Genomic DNA, 12,183 nt, shown 5'->3' on the forward strand with positions numbered 1-12,183 from the left:
GATGCATCCTTCCTGCACCGGGGTGTGTGCTGGGGGGGGTCCTGCCCTGTGTGAGGCTGCGGGGGGTCTGGGTTGTCCCTGTGCTGAGGGATGGAGCTGCTCGTCCTCCTCTGTGGCTTCAGTGAAGGTTCTGTGGTCCCTCTTCTCAATCTGGATGTTTCAGGATAATATTTTCTGCCTTGTTATCGCCTTAATGCAAATGAGGAAAGAGCTTGAAAAACAGGGCACAGAACATTGATTCTTCTGCTAAGCCAAGGGAAACCAAGGAATAAATTTTCCTATTATAAAAGAGAGAGAGGCAAACTTTTCCTGGACTCCTGCCCAGCCAGGGATGAAGGTGAGAAGGAAGGCTGAGGAGAGGGGTCGTGTTGGGCCGTTTTTGTGGGGTTTGGTGTGAATTCAGTGTGGCAGAAGCACATGTAAGTGACTGCGGGATGCAGATGGCACCAGCTGTGTCTGCAGCAGGGTGAGGTGGGGATGTGGTGGCTCTGAGCTGTGGCCAACAGATGCCACTGCCCGACTGGGCTCCCACCACCCTTTTGAGCCCCCACTGCCCAACTGAGCCTCCCTCCATCTGACCGAGCCATCTGCCTCCCAGATAAGCCATCCTCCACCCAGCTGAGCCCCCAATAACCAATTGAGCTGCCCATCACCCTGCTGAGCCACCGCATCCCAACTGAGCTGCCCACCACCTGTCTGAGCCATCCACCTCCCAATTGAGCCCCCACCACCCTGTTGAGCCTCCAGCTTCCCAACTGAACCCCAACCACCCGTCTGAACCACCCGCCCCTCAACTGAGCCTCCCACTGCCCAGCTGAGCCCCCAACACTCCCCTGAGCATCCCCCATCTCTCCACTGAGTCACCACAACCACGCTGAGCCCCCCTACCACTCCTCTGAGCCACCACCACCCCGCTGAGCAACCACATCCCAACTGAGCCTCCCACTGAGCCCCCAGCACCCCAATGAGCCACCACTACTCCAGTGAGCAACCACATCCCAAATGAGCCTCCCACCTTTCAACTGAGCCCCCTGCCACCCGACAGAACCTCCCACTGCCCATTGGCAGCATGGGGCCATGCAGTGCTGCCTGTGCCCACGGGGAGCCTTGGTGCCATCCTTCAGGGTGGGCTGGGGGTCTGGAATGGTTTGGTTTGGAAGGGACCTTCAAAGGCTGTCTGGTCCTACATGAGGAGGGCTGTATCAGTGCTCAGAGCCCCATCTCCTGGGCGTGAGTGTCTGCAGGGATGGGCAGCACCAGCTCTCTGTGCAACCTGTGCAGTGCCTCACCACCCTCAGCATGAATCATAGAATCCTAGAATGGCCTGGGTTGCAAAGGACCACAGTGCTCATCTGGTTCCAACCCCCTGCTGTGTGCAGGTCACCAACCAGCAGCCCAGGCTGCCCAGAGCCACATCCAGCCTGGCCTTGAATGCCTGCAGGGATGGGGCATCCACAGCCTCCTTGGGCAACCTGTTCCAGTGCCTCACCACCCTCTGGCTGAAAAACTTCCTCCTCATATCCAACCTAAACCTCCCCTGTCTCAGTTGTGGGGGAAGATCTTGCCCCTTATGCCCAGTCTCAGCCTCCCCTCTTTCCCCCTTGCCCCTCATTTCCCCTTGTCCTGTCACACAGACTCCACCAAGGAGGGCAGAACCGCTGAGCTCGTAGCAGAAATTGGGATGAAAAGGATGAATGAATGCACATCCTTTGTGCATGTAGTGAGCTGAAAATCCAACAGTGAAAATGGTAGTGAAAACCTGCTGGTGTGTGTGTGTGTGTGTGTGTTGGACGATTCCCAAGGCTGTGTTGCTCTGGGGGGGTGCTGGGTGCTGGTGGGGGTGTTGAGGAGTCCCTGCTCCCCTGGTCAGCTCTGTGCTCTGGGACATCCCCAACGTTGGGCAGGTCTGCCCACCTACAAACCCATTCAGAGGACCATGGGCTCCTCAGCATCAGGATACAGCGGCTGCAGTGGGATCAAAGCGGGAGGAGGAGCTCCTGGAGCAGGCTCTGAGCTGCTGGCACACAGCAGCACGGGCACAGCGAGGAGGAGGGGATGAGGAAGGCACTGCAGATCCTTTCCCATCGGTGGGGTTCTCCCTGACTGCTGATCCCAGTTCATCTGGCTGCTCCTCCAGGCACAGCTGCTTTTGGCTGTGGGATGGGGCGGTGGGGACCTGGAATGAAATTATCCCAAACACCTACAAGATTTATGAGCTTATAATCTATTTTTGAAGGAGACACAAACATGCCCCAGCGGATTTCTTCTCTCTTTTTTTTTTCCCTTGAAGTAGCAGTGACTGGCTGCTCCGCATCACTAAAACACAACAGAAAACAGATTGCCCAGGTCGTGCTTTGGGCGTGAGCCCCACGCTCTGAAGGAAGAATCAATCCTTGAGAAACACAGAGTGCCCCTGGAGGGCACTGCCCAAACCTGGTTTGTCCCATAGGGCAGCGATGGTCCCTGCAGCCCCACGGCTGTCACACTGGGCAGGGAGGCACCGGCTCTGCATTTCCATTGCGCTGGAAACAGGGAACACTTGTTCTGTGGGATCACAGCTCAGCATAGCACATAAAAAATGTATACCCAGAGATAAGAGCCTCCTGCAGACGAGTGGTGCTCAGGAAGCAGCCAACTCTCAGAGCTGGAGCTCATCAAAAAGCTCGGAAAATTCAGGAGGAGCGGCGGCGTTCGGTGATTGAGGCTCCGTCCTGAGATCTCTGAGGGCTTTTCTTCTCCGCTGAGTGCTGCTGGCTCTCTTTCCTTCCACTTTTAATCCATCTGAAAACCAGACTGAGGGGTGCCTGTAGGGTTACAGTGATGTTCCTGGGCTCCATCAGCAGAGGGGTAGCAGCAGGGACAGGGAGGTGATTGTCCCTCTCTGCTCTGCTCTTGTGAGGCCCCATCTGCAGCACTGTGTCCAGGGCTGGGGGTCCCAGTACAAAAAAGACAGGGAGCTGTTGGAGAGGGTCCAGAGGAGCCACAGAGATGATCAGGGGCTGCAGCACCTCCACTACAAAGACAGGCTGAGGGAGCTGGGCTTGTTCAGCCTGGAGAAGAGATGGCTGTGGGGTGAATCATTGCAGCCTTCAGGACCTCAAGGGAGCCTACAAACAGGAGGGGAGTCAACTGTTGGAAAGGGGAGATAACAGCAGGACAAGGGGAAATGGTTTGAAGCTGAATGAGGGCAGATTTCAGTTGGATGTGAGGGGGAAGTTGTTTACTGTGAGAGTGGTGAGGTGCTGGAACAGCTGCCCAGAGAGGCTGTGGATGCCCCGTCCATCCCTGGAGGTGTTCAAGGCCAGGTTGGATGGGGCCCTGGGCAGCCTGGGCTGCTGTGAAATGTGGAGGTTGGTGGCCCTGCCTGTGGCAGGCGGGTTGGAGCCTCATGATCCTTGAGGTCCCTTCCAACCCTGGCCATTCTGTCATTCTACGGTTCTGTGCTGTCCCCATAACAGTGAGGAGATGGCAGCATCCTGCAGGCAGTGAGCTGTGTGTGGGGCTGGGATGTGCCAGCTGTGCTCGGGGCATGGCACTGCGTGGTGCTGTGGCGGACGGATGACACCGGCCGGGTGCTCATTTGCTATTTAAATCTACACCCACCCACACGGTGCTCTATTTTGATCCTAGCTTGCTGTCACAAAGTGGGGATAAAAAGTACAAAATCAGGTTCGAGTGTTGTAGCTTCTCCCTGGTCGTTTTTAACCAAAGGAATGGAAAGGCCTTTCATGACCCAAGAGGGACAAATCCTGTCCTGAAAGGACTGAGGGTTGGTCCTGTGTGTCCTGCGACCTTGCAGGAGCCCTTACTGTGGTTTCCCTCACTGTGAAGGCAGTGAATGGCCTGGGTGGGAGTGTGGCCACTGGTCCGCAAACACGTGGTGCCACCAACCCAACCACATGGTGCCATCACACCAGTCCCAACCATGCAGTGCCACCCACTCAACCCCAACCACCAGTGTCACCACTCCAACCCCAACCATGTGGTGATGGCAACCCAGCCCCAACCACATGGTGCCATCAATGCAACCCCAACCACACAGCGTCACCAACCCAGCCCCAAACACATAATGCCACCAACCCAACCCCAAACACATGATGCCACCACACCAGCCCCACCACACAGGTGCCACCACCCCAAAATCAACCATGTGGTGTTACCAACCCAACCCAAACACATGGTGCCACCAACTCAACCCAACCACATGGTGCCACCAATTCAACCCCAACCGTGTGGTGTTGCCAATCCAACCCCAACCAGATGGTGCCACCACACCAACCCCAAACACATAATGCCACCAACCCAGCCCCAAACACATAATGCCACCACACCAGCCCCACCACACAGTGCCACCACCCCAAAATCAACCATGTGGTGTTACCAACCCAACCCCAACCACACAGCATCACCAACCCAACCCAAACACATGGTGCCACCAACTCAACTCCTACCATGTGGTGTTGCCAATCCAACCCCAACCAGATGGTGCCACCAACCCCAGCCATGTAGTTCCTCCATTCTGGTGTCTGGCCATGCAGTGACACCATGCCAACCCCAGCTCATTATTTCTGCCCCACACCCCTCATTCCTCTCCCAGTGCCACACAGCTTCTAAAAGCTCCTGTTTCTGTGCTCTATCTCATCCACGTAAGCAGTGCAAACAAGTGAAGGAATAAATCAGCAGAACATTCATGTTGCAAAGGGAGATTTGGAGGTCAGGAAATGACCTCCTGGATGGCCTAAACCAGCGCTCAAAGCTTTGATCCTTGGCCAGAGCATCTGCTTTCTGCTGTTGTAAAGATCTCTGCATGTCAATAGTTGTATTGGATTTCCAACCCTTTTATGGGAGAATCAAACCACTTATGCACATGCTTTGAGATGCTTTTTGATTACAAGCTGCACATTGTTTTTCCATAGGAACCCAGCTTCTTTCAGATCAGATTAATCGTGCTCAATGAATGAGACAGCTGTTGAGCTTTTTTTTCATCATTCTTATTCAGTGTGCAGCCCCGTGCTTTGCTCACTGCACTCTGCTGAGCCCTGCACCAAACGTGGCACAGTTTAACGTCTCTTTGTAGCTGTTTTTTTCCTGGTGTTTATTTTCCTGACATAAACACAAACACATTCTATTGGCATCTTCTGCCCAGAGCTGTGGCTGCCCCATCCCTGGAGGTGCCTGAGGCCACGGTTGGGCCCTGGGCACACTGAGCTGGGGGGCACCCAACCCATGGCAGCGGGTTGGAGCAGAGTGATCCTTAGGGACCCCTCCCAGGGGATGGATTAAAGTCCCTTTTTCTGCACGTTCTCTGTAAATTTGGGGGATTTGGGGTTGCTTACACATTTCCAGTGTATCCGGAATTGGGAGCGTAGGGCACTCGTGTTTAATTTGTTACTACTAAGAACTATTTTAAGGTGATAAATGAACATGTTTTAGTGCCAATTTAAAGCCCACTTCGATTTGAATCATAAGTAAGAAAAGCTGCTCATCCTCTGTTAAGTATGAAAAATGCCTCTCACTCTTTTCTAAATATTAGGATAAAATAAGATTAAAAAAAATTGAATGTATATTTTACATAATTGCTTAACGAGATGCACAGAATTATCATTGAATCATGGAATCATAGAACCACAGAATAGCCTGGGTTGAAAAGGACCACAGTGCTCATCTGGTTCCAACTCCCTGCTGTGTGCAGGGTCACCAACCAGCAGCCCAGGCTGCCCAGAGCCACATCCAGCCTGGCCTTGAATGCCTGCAGGGATGGGGTGTCAGACCCCACCGTTTAGCTCCAGATTTCTGGCAATGTGTGCTTTGGGTGCAGTGCATAAAGCCATGCAGACAATCTCCAGCACTCTCCAATGGCCCAACCATTCCTTGTGGGGAAGAAGGAGCGGAGCTGAGTCCCACCTCCTCCCACCTGGTGTGCAGTCTGCAGATGCAGCACTGCCAGAGGTGCTTCGTGGTGGGGGCAGAGAGAAGTTTCACCCTGACACCCCTGCATCCGAGCTCTAATTTTTGTTATTAACATGCGTGGTCTGTTGTTTTGCTCTGACTTCCCACTGAGCACAGCAATAAGTGCATTTAACATATAAATGTGAACCCAATATCATTCCTTCTCTTCAGGGTCCTCAAAATCCTGTGACAGCGATGCTCCTGCTGATCCCTGCTGGGCGCCAGGGCCAGCATTGTGTGATAGCAAACAGGACATCACTGTGACTTGACAGGAAGCACCTGGAGGGCGGCCCTTGGGTTTATGCTGTGGTGTTCCTGTGCCCATGCTCTGGAACTGTGTCTGCATTTTTTGTTGTGCCTCTGCTTTCTGCCTTCCAGTGGCTCTTTGAGCCAACAGGCGGGAGCTGAGGGGCGTGCAGAGCTTCTGGTGGAATGGATGGGGGAAGATGTGGTTGGATATCGGGAATAATTTCTTCTCCAAAGAGCGGCCAGCACTGCACAGCTGCCCAGGGCAGGGGGGAGTCTCCATCCCTGGGGGTGTTCAATGACCACAGGGATGTGGCACTTGGGGACGTGGTCAGTGGGCACAGTGGGGTGGGTTGGGGTTGGACTGAGGGATCTTAGAGGTCTTTCCCAGATGTAATGAGTATATGAGCAAGCAAGGGCATATAGAATGCAGCATGTCCAAGCAAAGGCATAAACGATGCAGCATGTCCAAGCAAAGACATAAAAGATGCAGCAGGTTTAATGAAAGATATAAAGGATGCAGCAGTTTTGCTTGTGCTGGGCTGTCAGACCATGTATTTCTGTGGTCTTCTGGAAGGTTCAGTTGTAGCTCTGTGCTGGGAGCAGATGTTTGCTCTCACTCTAGGTGCTTGCGGAGTGTGCTGTGCTGAGTGCCCTGCCTGGTCCAGGTGAGGAGCTGGGGAGCTGCACGTGTTTGGACCATCGGCCTGAAGGTTTTTTGGAAAGAAGACGTGAGGGCATCCCTCCTCCTCCTTCCTGTGCTTAGAGGGCAAAGGGAACATAATTGAGCCATAATTCACAGTTACTGGTAAGAAAGCGTGGGATACAGTATGAGCAGCAGCACTGGAACTTTATATTACAGCTATCTCCAGGGGAGATTATTTTTATTAAAATCTGGGTTGATGGAAAATTCAGAGATTAGCTTCATTCTGAATGGATGGTTCTCTGTGGATCCACCCGATAGCGGTTCCCTGCTGCCCCCCACTGCTGTGCTCTGCCTACAGTGCCAGCTGGACACCAGAGTGCTGAGGGTGCCAGTGCTGAAGTGCTAAAGGTACCCAGTGTTGATGTGTTGAGGGTGCCCAGTGCTGAAATGCTGAGGGTGCCTAGTACTGAAATGCTGAAGGTACCCAGTGTTGATGTGCTGAGGGTGCCCAATACTGATGTGCTGAGGGTGCCCAATACTGAAATGCTGAAGGTACCCAGTGCTGATGTGCTGAGGGTGCCCAATACTGATGTGCTGAGGGTGCCCAGTGCTGAAATGCTGAGGGTGCCCAATACTGAAATGCTGAAGATACCCAGTACTGATGTGCTGAGGGTGCCCAGTGCTGAAATGCTGAGGGTGCTTGGGACAAATGTGTCCTGGGAGGTCATCCCTGAGGACACAGTCACTGCTCCTGCCCCATTTCCACCCCTGCCCCGGTGTTGGCACAGTGCCTGCGGGACCTCAGGAGCAGCCCTGACTTTTTAAAGCATGTCTGAAAACGTTCCTGATGCACTTTCACACTCGTGGTTTTCCTTCGCTGTTGGCGGCTGCGCCTCTGCTCATGGATTCCTTCTGGGTTCATCTGAGTGCACGTGGAGTGAGCACAGAGCTGTGGGTCTGCTGCCATGGACAGTCCCCTGTCCTGCTCCCATCTCCCAGGGGCACACTGCTCACTCTCAGATGGCACTTTTGCAGTGGTGTCGGTGAACTGACGGTGTTTTTCCCACATGCTACCCACAGCCTGGCCCCCAACCCAGCACCCCGTGGTGCTGCCAACCCCCCCGGCTCCAAACTGCCCTGTGCAGCACAGTGGATGTGATGGCAGTGGGTAGAGTGGGGCAGTGGGTGATAACCAGAGATCCATAACGTTCCAACGTGGATTCACTGCATCTCCCCTGGGAGCTCATTCTGGAGAGGGCTTCTGGCTTTGCCTCCATCTCTTTCTTCACATTGTGTCACACATTTTCTTTCTAGAACTTCTCCATCATCTCCTTTTTGTCTGAGACAGAAGAGGGCTGCGGTGTAGCATCACTACAGGGGGCTCAGGGGGATCTCATGACTCCTACAGCTCCTGAAAGGAGGTTGTGGTGAGAGGGGTCAGCTGCGGGTCCCAGGGAGCAGAGAGAGGATGAGAGGGGATGGGCTCAGGGTGCGATGGGGAGGGTCGGGGTGGAGACTGGGAACAATCTGTGCTGCAAGGAGCAGCCAGCACTGCACAGCTGCCCAGGGTAGTGGGGAGTCCCCATCCCTGGGGGTGTTCAGTGACCACAGGGATGTGGCACTTGGGGACGTGGGCAGTGGGCACGGTGGGATGAGTCTGCAGTTGGATTTGGTGACCTCAGAGTTTGCAGAAGAGGGCATCCCTCGCTTCATCCAGGTGTCACGCAGCTCCCAGTGGCCGCAGCAGTGCTGCCTTTGCCAGAAGGGCGTAGTAGAGCTCTGGGAGATGTCTGTCCTCACTGTGTTGATGGTGCCCAGCTGTGAGAAAGCTGCGAGCATGAATCACAGCATGGTTAGGTTGAATGGGACCCACAGCCTGCAGCCCCACTCCTGGCATGGGCTGGGTGCCCCAAAGGGCAGGCTGCCCAGGGCCCCATCCACAGCCTCAGACACCTCCAGGGATTGAGCACCACAGTTTTGGGCAAACCCAGCACCGATCCAGCCTGCTCAATTGCTGTGGCCATGGGGTGGTGCCCAGGGCACGAGATGTGGGTATCCTGGCAGTCCCAGCTCCCCCAGAGCACCTCCCACACCGTGGAGCTCCGTGCCACATCCATCATTCCCCACTCCTGGGACCTGCAGTCTCTGCACCACGGGGGATTTGTTCTCGACGTGGTTTATGAGGATTCCTCATCTGGGAGGGAACGCCATGGGTTTTATTCACCCAAATCCACTTTACATGGTAAGCAAGCTCAGAGCGAGAACATGAGGTTTATGCCAGGAGAAGAAAAAGGTAAATCCGAGATTACAAAGTCAGCAGTGCAGTTACAAAGGAAATAACACAGCAGAGATTTGCAGTGTATCTATCTCGCATTCTCTTTGCCTTTGAGCTGCAGGCAGCTGAGCTCCTGCCTGGCAGCGTTCTGCATCCACGCTCCTCATGTGCAGCGCCTTCTGATGCTGAATCCCTGGTTTCTGGTTTGTATTTCTTTCCCAATTATCTCATATATATCCGTAGATAAAATTCCAAAGCTAGCCCTGCACCCATTCTCTGCCACTGATGGGACATCCTGACATCACCACCTTGCCTTTTGTTGCTGGTTTCTTTATAGGGAAGCCCAGCAGAAGGGTGGTCTGTGAAGATGAGGTGCTGAGTGCTGTCAGTCCCAGGGACAACAAGGGGCTCCGGAGCAGCACATCCCTTCTCTGGGGCAGACAAATGGAGATGTTATCTTCCATTGAACTGGAGTTGAGCCCATTGGTTACTGGGGAGGGAGGGATGCCCCTTGGAGGTGAGGTGGGGTTGTGGGCTGCTGAGTCTGTGATGGATGGGGGGTGGCTCAGCTGTGCCCCCTGCACTGCCCACCCCCTGGTTCCAGCACCTGGGGCTGTGAGTTAGGGAAGTTTGGAGCAGGATGGATTTCCCTGTCCTGAGGAGTGAGGATAAGCACAGGTGGGAGAGTGCTTTGCAGTCCCTGTTGCTGGCTCACTGTTGTGCTCAGCGAAGAGTGAATAGTAGAATCATAGAAAGATTCAGGTTGGAAGGACCTTTAAGATAATTGAGTTCCAACCCCTGTGCTGTAGGCAGGGTCACCTCCCACTGGAATCATAGAGTCACAGAATCACAGAACCGCAAGAGTTGGAAGGGACTTCAGGAGATCACTGAGCCCAACCTCTGCTAAAGCAGTTCCCTACAATAGGTCACAATGTCCAGATGGGCCTCGAATATCCTTACAGAAGGAGACTCCACCATCTCTCTGTGCAGCCTGTCACCCTGATGGAAAAAAGTTCTTCTGCATCTTAGTACAGAACTTCCTATCTTCCAGTTTGAGGCCATCGCTCCTTGTCCTATGGCTGCACACCACCGAGAGGAGCCTGGCCTCATCCATGTGCCTCCACCTCCCTTTAGAGGTTTAGGAACATCATCCTCCACCATCCCCCCTTAACCTTCTTTTCCCCAGGCTGAGCAGCCCCAGGTCTCTCAGCCTTTCCTCACACAGGAGATGCTCCAGACCCTTCATCCTCTTTGTGGCCCTCTGCTTGACTCCTTCCAGGAGATCCCCATCTTTTTGGAACTGGGGAGCCCAGAACTGGATGGAATAGCCTGAATGTGGCCTCACCAGGGTAGAGCAGAACAGAGCATCACCTCCCTCACCCTGCTGGCCATGCTGATTTTTAATGCACCCCAGGATCCCATTGGCCTTCTTGGCCACCATGGCACACTGCTGGCTCATGGCCAACCCATTGCCCACCAGGACCTGCAGGTCCTTCTCCGCAGAGCTCCTCTCCAGCAGCTCATGCCCCAACCTGTACTGATGCATGCAGTTATCCGTCCCCAGGTTCAAGACTCTACATTTGCTCTTGTTAAACTTCATCGGGTTCCTCCCTGCCCAACTCTCTTGTCTGTCCAGGTCTTGTTGAATGGTAGCACTGCCTTCAGAAGAAAGAACTGTTGTTTCCATTGCTTTGGGATGGGACCTATGCAGTCAGTGAAAGCTCTGAGCTCCCCCTGAGCACTGCAGGACCCTGGAGGTTCCCCTGGGGCCTGGATGGAGCTGGTGGGGCTCAGATGGAGAATTGAAGCTGGGATGGAGGAGCAGGCTGCTGGTAGCTGAGGGCAAGGAGCCCTACTACTTTTTCCTACAGCTTTGTAGCAACCTTAATTGGCCGTGCTGGTTTATGGATGTGTGATTGTAAGAGATACCAGTACACATGTATGGTGATGGCTGGGATCTCCTTTGGGTGTCTGCATGCCAGGTGTGGGATGAACAAATTTCCCAACCTGCAAATGTTCTCATTTCTGTTTCCCTGATCAGGTTACATCACAGTGTATTGTTTTTTTTTTTTTCCCCGGATAAGATGTTGCATAAAAAAGGACGTGAAGGAACATTAATATGCTTTTACTAATAGAGCTATAAATCATTTATCTCTGTAACTGTGCACTGCTGTATCGATCCATTACAGTAATTGTTGTGTTCAGTGTTTGTGTTGCTAACCTTTCCTTCTGTGGCTGGCTTCAGGTTAACTATTAAGTATGAGCAGGTTTTTACATTCCATTCATTCTTTTGGTATTTTTTCCTTCATACTGAAGTGTCCTAAAACAAATTCATCATTTTAAATGCATTTACTGCCGTCATTGGGGGGATGCAGTGCCTTTGCAACGTGGCTCCAAATCCAAGAACTGTAACAATTAGAAGATCCTGTTCCAGCCCTATGTATCATGTTGATGATCCAGCCTAGCACTTCTGTCCCAGGAAAGCTTTGCTGTGCTCACAGCTGCTGCAGTGACCACACGATTGCTGCTGCAGGAGGGAGCATCTTGGTCCTGCGGGGTCACTGGGGCCCTTGCAGTGCTCCTGTGATGGGGTCTGTCCTTGTGAGTCTGGAATAAGGATTCTGGGCTGTGCATAGGATGGTTGGGGTGGAATTGCCCTTATGGATCACAGAGCCATAGAACAGTTGGGGTGGAAGTGCCCTTATGGATCACAGAGCTGTAGGGCAGTTGGGGTGGAAGGGACCTTATAGATCACAGAGCTGTAAGATGGTTGGGGTGGAAGTGAACTTATGGGTCAGAGAGCGGTAGGATGGATGGAGTGGAAGTGACCTTACAGATCACAGAGCCATAGGACAGTTGAGGCAGAAGTGACCTTATGGTTCACAGAGCTGTAGGGCAGTTAGGGTGGAAGGGACCTTGTGGGTCACAGAGCCATGGGACGATGGGTTGGAAGCAATCATACAGATCATGGAAGCATAGAATGGTTGGGGTGGAAGTGGCCTTACAGATCATAGGGCCATAGATTGGTCGGGTTGGAAGGGAACCCTCAACCCCTCCAACCCACCCC

General features: G+C 53.4%; 1 protein-coding gene across 5 annotated transcripts in view; it reads left to right on the forward strand.

Annotated features, from left to right (window-relative positions):
* Window positions 1-12,183, forward strand: part of SHANK3 (SH3 and multiple ankyrin repeat domains 3) — a 290,023-nt gene that overhangs the window by 24,295 nt on the left and 253,545 nt on the right. The gene's annotated exons all lie outside the window — the stretch shown is intronic.

Source organism: Phasianus colchicus, chromosome 1 (genome assembly GCF_987193195.1).
Source record: "Phasianus colchicus chromosome 1, bPhaCol1.hap1.1, whole genome shotgun sequence".
In the NCBI taxonomy this organism is placed as follows: domain Eukaryota; kingdom Metazoa; phylum Chordata; class Aves; order Galliformes; family Phasianidae; genus Phasianus; species Phasianus colchicus.